The sequence below is a fragment of the Cornus florida genome, unplaced genomic scaffold, assembly GCF_030987335.1.
Source record: "Cornus florida cultivar Cherokee Brave unplaced genomic scaffold, ASM3098733v1 CherokeeBrave_3.0.0_Hap2_Chr08, whole genome shotgun sequence".
NCBI lineage: Eukaryota > Viridiplantae > Streptophyta > Magnoliopsida > Cornales > Cornaceae > Cornus > Cornus florida.
The window spans coordinates 94,614,761-94,626,799 of record NW_026775578.1 but is presented as its reverse complement, the minus strand read 5'-3'; positions in this window follow the sequence as shown (position 1 = coordinate 94,626,799).

The following is a 12,039-nucleotide window of genomic DNA, read 5'->3' as shown; positions in this document are numbered from 1 at the left end:
CAATCACCTCTCCTTGGTCCAGCCCTCGTTCCTAGCCAAACCCTAATTTTCCTCTCTCTGTTTTCTCTCAAATCCTTCTCTGTTCGTGAATATGGTTTCGTTGTTTTTTTAAAACCCTAAGCTGACGTATAAGTTATATATATAGGCATCTACTAAAACCTAATTCTCATTATACTTAGAGAATGAAAAGAAAAGAAAATACAATTAACCTACAACTAAGTCGGCTAACCCGTGAAATATATAAAAACCCTAGAATTATATTATACGTCACGTAATGAATAATTTTACTTATTTAATTATTAATAAATTCTAATAATTAAACTAACCCTATATACATATATACACACAGATACATGTATATCCATCCATAACTGTACCCATTTACCCTATTCAAATAATCCATTCCTCCTATCCAAGCCAACTCCGCTTAAAATAAAAATAGAAATAAACATGTAATTATAACTAAACACTTACTTAATTTAAGCAATTAATGAAAATCCGCATAAGCATATAATTAATTAAACAAAGAAATCAATTAAACACAAAGCCAAATAAACAATCAAGTAAAGAATTTAAAAATGCACCAAAACATAAATGAAAAATACTGAGACTATCCTTTTTAAAATTAGGGGTATTACAAATCAAGGCTATTAAAGTTGAGGTTTGCACAAAAATAAGGTTAATACAGAATTTGACCTTGTGAAGGTTCTGTAAAACTAAGCCTATATATGAGTTGTAATTGTGTATTCATGTTGTATTCATTTTTATTATCATCTGATCATGTCTGTAATGAAGACACAAGGCTGTGGATTTAATCTCTAAGTTTGTGGGACACGAAATTCCTATTTTACCCCTCAAACCCTAGTTTCAGCAAAATAAAGGCATGATGTTTGTATTGGTACTTTGAGCTAATTATTCATTCTTATCTTATGTAATAGCTTGAGTTTTGTTGTAATACATCTTTTTATATGTATTTGGTGAGCTGTGAGAGCTTGTAGGGTCCAAGCAGGGTTGCTTAGGATAGGGGGAATATAGAGTGCACTTAGTAGTGTTAGTGTGTGTGTAGAGGCTATGAAAGCTAGTGTTTCATCTTGTACAAGGGTGTGTGCAGAGAGTGAGACAACTGAGTGTGTAACTACTTACATATAACTAGCGGAGATTCTATTGGCTAAGGCCAAGAACTGAGGTTTTGATAAGCACCGAATATTGTATATTCAAGCGCCCTAAATTGCATTAGTTAAGTCCATCATTTGATTATTTAAATAGAATATCTTCATTTGTGTGTATGTATATATTTTCAGGTCCATTTGCAAAAAAAGGAGCAAAATCAAGGCTTTGTGGAGTTTTGGCCATCAAAAGGCACAAGGCTGAATTTCTGGCAGCAGTGGAACCTGACTTTTGTCGCCATTTTCGACCTAAAAAACTCAAGAACTGGACTTCTATCATACATGAAAGATTTAGAGCTCTGAATTAGCTTTCTAAAACTTCAAACGGTTTGTCATTCGGAGCTCAGAGCAGAGAGTTATGGCCTTGTTACCAGAGGTGCGCAGAACTGCCTGGCAGCAATGAAATTCTGCCTTGATCTTCATTTTCGACCACCCATCCTTGATAATTGGATCTCCACTAAAACATGAAGTATTTAAAACTCTGAATTAGCTCTCCAAATCTTCAAACGGTTCATCATTCGGAGTTTGGAGCGCAAAGTTATGGCCATTTCATCAAAGTAGGTCTGGGGCGGAGCAAGGCAAGAATGGAGCATTCTGCTCCAATTTCGAGTGCTCGAAATTAGGGCAGAATTGCATCCGGAAATGGCCCATTTTCAGCCACTTGCATCTTGGGTTCCTCAATTCTAATTTCCCTCTTTAATGGTTGGTCGGAGATGCTGGTTGGTGGGGGTTTTTAGAGCCTTATCTATACAAGAGAAGGGAAGCAAGGCCACACATATCATTAAGCAAGTTTTGATCAGATTTTGGGGAGAGAAGAGAGCAAGGAGATAGAGTTCTTCAAGCTTGAAGAAGGGAGCACGAAAATGGAGGAGGTCTTCAAGCTTCTTCCTTCTTCCATTGTTCCTATGGGTAACTAAATCTTCTCTAGGGAGGTGATGAAGCCCCTCCCTTGTAAGCATGTTCTAGTGTAGATTTTACTTTTGGGATTTCAATGTATTATTGTTGGTGATTTTATGATCTAGAGCATCATATGTGTTGCAATGAATTCTAATGTCTATACATGATTATTTTGAGCTATTCATCTTGTCTTAGATGGTTTCTCTTCCTAATCATATTGCTTGCATTTCCATAGTGACAATGGAAGTTAGATCATAGAATGGTTTTAATGGCATGGAGTTTGAGAACTTTGATAAATCATTGCTTAGGATGCCCGTTGATGGTTTATATTTGATTCTTAACTTTGTGTGCTCTCATCATTTAATTAAGGGCTTGATAATCTTTGGCTTAGGGAGCATGTTGAAGACTACACCCTAGTTTAGGTAGTTCAAGCATGTGAATCTTTGATGGATTATTCTTGTTTTTGATTTAATGAACCTCTTGAGGATAGTATAGCAACCAAGGGTTGTTATGTGTCATGACCATCATTTATGTTGATTTTCCCAATTTAATCTCAATCTAGAATGTGTATAGGGTTGGAGCGGATTCAGTTCCCTAGTTTTTCTCTACTTTTATTTCATCTCTTTTTAATTCTTGCAAGTTTCTAATTTATACAATTTCAATATTCTTAGCTTAAGTGACAAACAACAAAACCTTTATAAACCCTTCATCATTCTAGAAAGATTCTAGACACTAAGGTTGCCGTAAGACTAGCGCAGTCCCAGTGGTTCGATTTACCCGACCAATAGCCCTATTTTACAATGATTCGTGCTATTGCGAAGGTTGATGTTAATTGACCAACCGATCAATTTTTGGCGCCGTTGCCGGGGAGTGCAAACAATTTAGCGACCAAAGTTCTAGGGTTAATTTTAGTTTGATTGTGAATATTGTGTCTTGTGAATATTCCTTGTGTGTTTTAACCATCTTTGTGTTTTAAGTGTTGTAAGATTCTAGGGACTCGAAGCTCGCCGTAGGAATGCTAGCAAATTGTAAGTCTAGAGGACCCCGGGTAAGTCTCGTGACTTCTAGTTTCGAGTTGTGAATATTGTGCATGTGTTAAATTTAGTTTTAGTTTAGTTGTGAAGCCCTTGTTGAGGCTCTTATCCTGTTTAAATTTCGTGTTCAAGCATCGGTCCTTGTCGTGGCCAATTTAATTTTTGTCTTGATAATTGAGGAGAAAGGGAATATCATATGTGGAGGTTATGGTGATGAAGTGTTGTGTTGATTGCTTTGTGTGTTGTTGAATTACTCCTAGATGGAGAATAATTGTCTCCTAACTCAATTCTACACACCACATGCGTTTTGTACTTTTTGCTCTAGTAATACACATCATACAAGAGATTGTCTTCCAACGAGACAATTCTCGGATTTTTATCTAGAGCAACCAAATGCAAATTTCTCTGAACCGGGTAGTTATCCATACTTCAATGGTTATAACTCGGGTTCAGGAGATCATCAAAACTTCTTGTGGCTTGACATAGGAAATTCAGCCCCACAATCTCTTGGGCAACATTTTCACTCCAATTTCCAACCCAATGATCATTATTTCCAGCCCTCTTCTTTTCCTTTTCTACCGTCTCTATTGGATGAGTTAATAGCTGCCAACGAACAAATGATAGAGTCTATGCATACGCAAATGATGGAGTCCAATAAGCAAATGTTGGATGACATTGTTGGCATGCAATCCACTACTCATTCTCATTCCCAATCTAGAGTAGAGTTAGATGACCAAATAGCTCAAATTCAACAAACGGTTGATGCTCTAAATCATGAAAATGAAGAAGAATTTTCCATTGAACTCGTGGCCAATCCAAAAGAAAATTCTATGAATGATGAGATTACTCCTAGTAACTTTCATCATGAGAATGATCAAGTGGTCATCACATATGAAAATGATGAAATGGTGGTTGAAGATCAAGTTGTTGCCACGCATCAAAATGAAGTAATTGTGGTTCAGAATAAGGAAAATAATGATGATGAGATTGTATCCTATAAAAATCCAGCACAGCCTCTACATAATCCCTTGCTTGATGCACCTCCTTTAATGGAGGATCCTCTAAAAACATGCTTAGCTCATTTTAATTATGCGGATTTTGATGTTGCCAATTCCATTTGGGAGGTGAATTCTTTGCTTGATATTCCTCCACCTATTCACTCTCTTCCTTGGGCAACATCAAATGTATCACTCTCTTGGGAGCTTGCATCTCATCCCATTCCCTCTCTTGAGTTGTCTCAAACTGTTGAGCCCGAACCACCGGATAAGTGTGGGGAGGATGTTGAAAGTTTGAAGGACAATTCTACGGGCATTCCCGTGCTAAATATGATTTTTCAAAACCCTTTGCTAGGTGTGCCCTCACTTGATCCATCTTACCATAATCCAAATCAACCCCATAATCCAAAGTTCTTTATTGAGGATGAAGAGTGGATTGAGGTCTTTCCATTACCTCTTTCCAACTTTTGTCTTCAAGCTCTTTTCCTTCCGCTTCCAAAAGAACTTTCTTACTTCGGGAAGCTTGAATCTCTTGAGAGACATGGTATAGGGTGATGAGGACTAACCTGATCTCGGTGCGTCTAGCTATCGACGTTAAATTTAGCACTCATGGGAAGTAATTCTTTCAATTTCCAAGCTTCCCTCCTTTCAATTGCCTGAGCCTTGAAATTTTCCGGGAAATGGTTTCGAAAAGCCAAAAATTTGATTTTTCTAGAATGCTCTTCAATTGTGTTTCACAATTTTAGACCGGCTTATTAGACCTTCTCAACTCTTGTTTTCATTCCCGCAAGTTTCCGGCTCTATCAGACAATTTTCTCGGACTTTTGACATGGCACTCACATGCATAGCCTCTCATCTTCAATGCATTGTTGGATCATGGTTCCTCAAAATCATCCATGCATTTGTGTGATGTTGCGAAAGTTTGAAAAGTTTCTTAAATTCATTCAAGCAGTAGAGAGTAGTTGCAAGGTCTCAAAATTTTCCCAAATTTCATCCATGCATTTGAGATGAAGTGCAAAGTTTAAATTTTTCCATGCATTGAATTAAAATGGAGTTGCTAAGTTTTAAAAAAATTTCCATGCATTTGAGATGATGTGCAATTTCAATTTTTTTTTCTTTTCTCCTAAATTCATCCAAGCATTGGAGAAAAATTGCTCAATCCGAAAAAATTTCAAAATTTTCCATGCATTGCATTGAAGCTTAGAGCTTGGCAATTTTTCCATCCCTGCAATTGCAAAGCTTTTGAATTTTTTTTTTTTTTCCACAAGTCCATCCATGCATTGCATTAGAATAATGTGCCAAGTTTCATAATTTTCCATGCCAAGTTTCACTTTCTATCCAAGTATGCAAGGTGAAACTATTCTATCCATGCATTGATTTGGAAGCATATTGCAAGGTTTTATCAATTCTTCAGCTCTGAGTTGATCATTTTCACATTCACAATGCATAAGAATGAAGCACATAATGTTACAATGCATGCAAAAATTCATCTCTCAACCTCAATGCTCACTGCCGAGTGCTCCAAGGCTTTAACCAAGATTCCATGAGCCTACTGCCTTCATTTAGAGCACTCTAGCTCCCATTTGGAGTGCTCTAAATGTGAACCATCAATCCCAAGCTCACTGCCTTCATTTAGAGCACTCTAGCTTCCATTTAAAGTGCTCTAAAATTTCATGTGCCATTTCGAATTTCCTATCCAAATTTGGGCACTTCTCTGTTTGTTTCTCGAGCACTAGAACCATGTATTTCGAGTGCTCGAGCCTCCTCTCCAAAAATTCAACATGCACGAAACTTCAAGTGCTCGCTTCTGCTTGTTTTTGGAGCACTCGAAGCCACATTTCTAGTGCTCGAAATACCAACCCTCTCACCAACCAAAGCTCCCACATCCAAACCAACTCCCATCTCTTGGCATATCTCTCTTCAACCTTAACCAACCTCCAACCCAACCACCATCTTGCTCGACACCACAAACCAACCTCTCCCTCACTCTCTCGGCAACTTCAAACCCCACCAACACAACCATCTTTCTCTCAAAAAAAATAACCAACCTTCCTCAACATGCATGCCCCCACAAACTAACACAACCAAACCCAACCCTCTCCACCAACTCACTGCCGAGTGCTCGAGCACTCTCAAGCAACCCCACCTTCAAGCCCACAAACCCACCATACACACACCAACACCATGCAACCCCCATGCATGCCCCTCTCGGCATCCTCTATTTTCCTAACCATCCAACCAACCTCACCAAACTTCCTCATCTCACCCCACCATGCATGCCACCATCTCTCTCTCGGCACCTTCACTCCCTAACCACCCACCACCCTTCACACTCAATCAACCCCATCCTCAATTCCTCCACAACACCCTCATGCATGCCATTCAAAAAAAAAAAAAAAATGGCACACTTTTGGCATTCTTTTGCTATCCATTTTAAACTTGTGGCTAATGTCTGCATTTGTGTTTTGTTTGGATTTTTATCTTGCACTACAATTCAGGTTAGTATTTTTAGTTCTGTTTTGATTTTTCTTAAGAGCCTATGCTTTTACATGTGTATATTAGTTGTGTTTTGCTAGGTCTTCATGTCCAAGTTTGGGGGAAGCACTTGCACATTCACATAGATGGAAACCTTTGCCTTCCTCACTCCGCTTGGTATTATTGTTCCTTTTACCTTCTATGCTCTTTATTTCTGTATCTTTGTCTTCACACATTGAGGACAATGTGCCATTCAAGTTTGGGGGTGTAGTGTATGGTATTGTATATTGTAAAGGGTTTGCATTTGCTATTTTGTTCAAATAGATTTGTATAAAACTGAAAAATTAAAAAAAAAAAAAAAAAAATGATGAAAGCAATGATTTTGGAATTTTGGAATTTGTTGGAGATTAAAGCATGTGTTGAATACTTTGTGTATAGAGGTAAATAATAGTTTTGAATTAAGAAAAATCTGAAATGAACATATGGATTCAAAAAGGTTTGTATAAATGCTTTAATTATATTATCTTCAAGTATCATTCTCTTCCATGCTTCACAATGCACAGATGCACATTGGAAACTTAACTGTGAGGCATGCAACTTGATTGACCTTGAACTTGGCCTAGTTAATCTGATTTGATGAACCTGATAGATGGATACCTTTGGCATATATCTATTAAAAAAAAAAAAAAAAAAAAAAAAAAAAACTGAGAAAGAAAGAAAATAATGACCAGTTGACGTTCGTAGCCTTTCCAACTCGAGCTATTAAGCCCTAGGAGTGTCTCTACACTTAGCACCCTAAAGCCATCTGGTTTGGGAGTTGTTGGCCTAACGCTTGCTACAAGGGTTGGCTAGAAAGCTTAAAGGACTTAAACATTGCACGGTCATTCAAAAAAAAAAAAACTTGTAATAAGCATGGTTTGCTGGAGTTCGTAGCCTTTCCAACTTGAGCTATTAAGCCCTTTGGAGTGTCTCTACACTTAACAACCTAAAGCCATCTGGTTTGGGAGCTGTTGGCCTAACGCTTGGTACATAGGTTGGTTAGAAAGCTTAAGTGACTTCAGCATTGCACAACCATTCTATGTTTCGCTTCTGAGTTACAATAAATTGTCAGCTTTGTTCTGTAATAAATTCATGCCTTAGGGACTTCATTTAAAAGGGAATTCAATGATTTAAAAACTTGTGCCTTGGAATTGGAAAAGAAAGTAAAAGCCGCATGTTGAGAATCCAATCCACTTTCACTGAAGCTTGAGATGATTTATATTATAGATATGACAATTGAAGTATTTATATAGACTATGATGCTAATGCATAAAAGTTGAAACTTGAATAACCATTTTGTTCTATCAATGCTTCATATACACAAGGTAGTCTTCATAATGATTCCATCTCCAGTGTTCTCTATATTCTAAGTTTTCAAATGAGCTTTGTGCATCTTCATGCACCATGTTTGATGTTTGTGGGTATCATTTATTGTTAAACCCTCACGAGACTTCACTCGTCCTCTAGGGATGCCTAGGGGTTTAAAAGGCTTGTTGCATATGCTAAATGCAACCGTTTCTCTCACGAAAGAGGAGATTTATTGTCATTCCATTGAGTTTTCCATTTTGGTTTTGCTAAGGGACTAGCAAAATGTAAGTTTGGGGGTGTGATAAGCGCCGAATATTGTATATTCAAGCACCCTAAATTGCATTAGTTAAGTCCATCGTTTGATTATTTAAGTACAATATCTTCATTTGGGTGTATGTATATATTTTCAGGTCCATTTGCAAAAAAAGAAGCAAAATCAAGGCTTTGTGGAGTTTTGGCCATCAAAAGGCACAAGGCTGAATTTCTGGCAGCAGTGGAACCTGACTTTTGTCGCCATTTTTGACCTAAGAAACTCAAGAACTGGACTTCCATCATAACATGAAAGATTTATAGCTCTGAATTAGCTTTCTAAATCTTCAAACGGTTTGTCATTCGGAGCTCAGAACAGAGACTTATGGCCTTGTTACCAGAGGTGCGCAGAACTGCCCGGCAGCAATGAAATTCTGCCTTGATCTTCATTTTCGACCAACCATCCTTGAGAATTGGATCTCCACCAAAACATGAAGTATTTAAAACTCTGAATTAGCTCTCCAAATCTTCAAACGGTTCATCATTCGGAGTTCGGAGCGCAAAGTTATGGCCATTTCATCAAAGTAGGTCCGGGCGGAGCAAGGCAAGAATGGAGCATTCTGCTCCAATTTCGAGTGCTCGAGCCCTTATTTCGAGTGCTCGAAATTAGGGCAGAATTGCATCCGGAAATGGCCCATTTTCAGCCACTTGCATCTTGGGTTCCTCAATTCTAATTTCCCTCTTTAATGGTTGGTTGGAGATGTTGGTTGGTGGGGGTTTTTAGAGCCTTATCTATACAAGAGAAGGGAAGCAAGACCACACATATCATTAAGCAAGTTTTGATCAGATTTTGGGGGGAGAAGAGAGCAAGGAGATAGAGTTCTTCAAGCTTGAAGAAGGGAGCACGAAAATGGAGGAGGTCTTCAAGCTTCTTCCTTCTTCCATTGCTCCTATGGGTAACTAAATCTTCTCTAGGGAGGTGATGAAGCCCCTCCCTTGTAAGCATGTTCTAGTGTAGATTTTACTTTTGGGATTTCAATGTATTATTGTTGGTGATTTTATGATCTAGAGCATCATATGTGTTGTAATGAATTCTAATGTCTATACATGATTATTTTGAGCTATTCATCTTGTCTTAGATAGTTTCTCTTCCTAATCATATTGCTTGCATTTCCATAGTGACAATGGAAGTTAGATCATAGAATGGTTTTAATGGCATGGAGTTTGAGAACTTTGATAAATCATTGCTTAGGATGCCCTTTGATGGTTTATACTTGATTCTTAACTTTGTGTGCTCTCGTCATTTAATTAAGGGCTTGATAATCTTTGGCTTAGGGAGCATGTTGAAGACTACACCCTAGTTTAGGTAGTTCAAGCATGTGAATCTTTGATGGATTATTCTTGTTTTTGATTTAATGAACCTCTTGAGGATAGTATAGCAACCAAGGGTTGTTATGTGTCATGACCATCATTTATGTTGATTTTCCCAATTTAATCTCAATCTAGAATGTGTATAGGGTTGGAGCGGATTCATTTCCCTAGTTTTTCTCTACTTTTATTTCATCTCTTTTTAATTCTTGCAAGTTTCTAATTTATACAATTTCAATATTCTTAGCTTAAGTGACAAACAACAAAACCTTTATAAACCCTTCATCATTCTAGAAAGATTCTAAACACTAAGGTTGCCGTAAGACTAGCGCAGTCCCAGTGGTTCGACTTACCCGACCAATAGCCCTATTTTACAATGATTCGTGCTATTGCGAAGGTTGATGTTAATTGACCAACCGATCAGGTTTTTCCCATTAAAAGGGTTTATCTTATAAATGCATTGAGTACTTATAAGTGTGTGTAAGCTTGTTGAATCTGTCATAATCTTTGTCACATTGTATTGATCAAACAAAGAATAAAAGTATATACAAGAACCAATTCACCCCCCCCCCCTCTTGGTTCATCAAGTGGTCCTAGCATGTCCTTAAACATCGCCTAGTTTATCGACGCCCTAGCATGAACGCAGAAAGCTCCAAACTATATGCCCCTTCTCGCACACTTGTAGCGTCTTTTATTATTATTATTATTATTATTATTATTATTATTATTATTTTAACAATGACATAAGGTTTCTTGAAGCTCCAAATCTCTTCTGCTCTTGAGCAATAAGAACTTATGCCTGAGCATCACAACTCTCTTCATCTTTTAACTTTTTATTAGAGAATAAAGCACTCTTAGCTTGTTCCACTAAGATGGTATCTCTCCCATAAAGTAAAGTATTGAATAAATACTTATGGGTAGAGTTTACCAATGCTAAAAGAACAATTGTTTTTATCCTCACCACTACTCACCAATGTTAGATAAACCACAAATAAAATTATTGAACTCACCAAGATGTTCTTGCAAGCTTACACCTTCTTTTCTTCGAAAGAAATACAATTATTGCTTTAAGACTAATAGATTGGTGAGATTATTTCCTATATACAAATTCTCCACCTTCTTCCACATGTTAGCTACTGAATTTTCTTTTATTATTGATAACATCATCCTCCAACGTAAATTGAATTGCACTCATGGCCTTCGAGTTGATCTTCCCTCAATCTGTATCTTCCATCTTTTTTGGTTTCATACCTAAAGCCTCGCCTAGACCATGTTGAATTAATAAATCCCACAACCGAACTTGCTAAAGACATAAGTTTCTTCTTTTATCAAACTTCTCAACCATATACTTTCCATCTGTTATAGTTGTTGCCGTAACTCAGATACCAGTTGTTAAGATCGCACACACACTATTAGAAAATAGAACAAATAAAAGTACACACACAAATAGAACGAGATTTACTTAATTCTGCAAATTGCTTATGTTCACGGGCGAAGAACGACTATCTTTACTTCCAAACTTGATTACACACTTTCTCTTCTCTCACAAACTCAACTCACTTTTTCACTTTATAATTATTTCTCTCTCTCTCCTTTCTCTCTACCCAAACAATCTCTATTTATAGAGACTTCAAACCCAATTCCTCATTGGACAAGAATTTGACAACTTGACTACAAGAACCAGATCAGTCATAACTCTAAAATAGAAGTATCCCAAAGATAAAGGAAACTAATTTTCGCAAACAAATTTTGAGCCATAAACCCAACATCCCAAATGTTCCAAAGTCTCTTTGTTTACAAAATTTCTAAGTTAACAATTTTGCTGGTAATTAATTCCTATAATAATCCTTCCATACCTCCCAATTTGAATTTGACATGTGTCCAAAGCATACCCTTTTGATCTCATCATGTTCTTTATAGTTAACCCCGCTCTTTACCCAACGAATCATGGAACCTCTGCATCATTCCTTGGTTGAAGGAAAAAACAAGTAATTTATTTTTCAAACACCATGCGTGTCTGATACCTTTGTAGCACCTTTAAGAATAGGGCTGCAAATGAACTGAGCGGAGCCGAGCTTCGGATTGCTCGGGCTTAGCTCTTCATCTTCACACAGGTGCTCGGGCTCGGGTGAGATCGGTCTAGCCGAGCTTGAGCTCCGCTAGACCACAAGCTCATTAAAGTTTCTACAAGCTCGGGCTCGGTTATAGATCACCTAATCAAACTATGATCTCCATCTTTAACAAGAAAAAAAAATAATACAGAACACATGTTCAAGTTTTATCACTCAATCAAGAACAAAATTTGAAGATGAAAAAAAAAAAAAGAAAAAATTGAAAATGAAATCAAACCTGGTTTTGTGATCTACAAATATTTTGCACCACTTGATTTTAAGATTCATTAGAGAGAGAAAGATAGAGAGAGCTGTGTTGTGGAAGTCTTTTGGCAAATTCATGCAATGGAGTTGATCCATTAGAGAGAGAAAGAAAGATTTATGTTATGGTAGGTTG